The 580-nt window shown below is 40.3% G+C and overlaps 1 pseudogene; it reads right to left on the minus strand.

Annotated features, from left to right (window-relative positions):
- The window catches only part of LOC105529930, an 11758-nt pseudogene that overhangs the window by 8368 nt on the left and 2810 nt on the right, over positions 1-580 (minus strand).

A 580-nucleotide genomic window follows, 5' to 3' on the forward strand; every position in this document is an offset into this window, starting at 1 on the left:
CCAATTCCACAAGAACTGTCTTAGCGAAAGGCTTCTTGAGGGGAAAGCTGTAACTCCGTGAGATGATTTAACAGAACACAAAGAAGTTTCTCAGAAAGTTTCTTTCTCTCTGTTATCGGAGGATATTACCTTTGGCCCTACATTCTTCAAAGGGATTCGAAATATTTGTTCTCAGATTCCACAGAAATAAGGCTAGCCGGGAGATCCACGAAATACCGATGTAACTCTGTGAGATGAATTAACAGAACACTAAGGAGTTTCTCAGAAAACTTCTTTCCAGATTTCATGCGAGGTTATTTCCTTTTTCACCATAGCCCTCCATGGGCTTCCAAATATCACTTTGCGAATACCACAATAACTGTCTAAGCAAAAGGCTTCTTGAAGGAAAACTGTAACTCTGTGAGATGATTTCACAGAACACAAAGAAGTTCCTCAGAAAGTCTCTTTCTCTTTGTTACCCGCGGATATTTCCTTTGGTCCTATAGTCTTCAAAGGGATCCGAAATATCTGTTCTCAGACTCCACAGAAATAAGGCCAGCAAAGAGATCCACGAAATACAGATGTAACTCTGTGAGATGAA

This window comes from Mandrillus leucophaeus, unplaced genomic scaffold, assembly GCF_000951045.1.
Source record: "Mandrillus leucophaeus isolate KB7577 unplaced genomic scaffold, Mleu.le_1.0 Scaffold793, whole genome shotgun sequence".
NCBI classification, from domain to species: Eukaryota; Metazoa; Chordata; class Mammalia; order Primates; family Cercopithecidae; genus Mandrillus; species Mandrillus leucophaeus.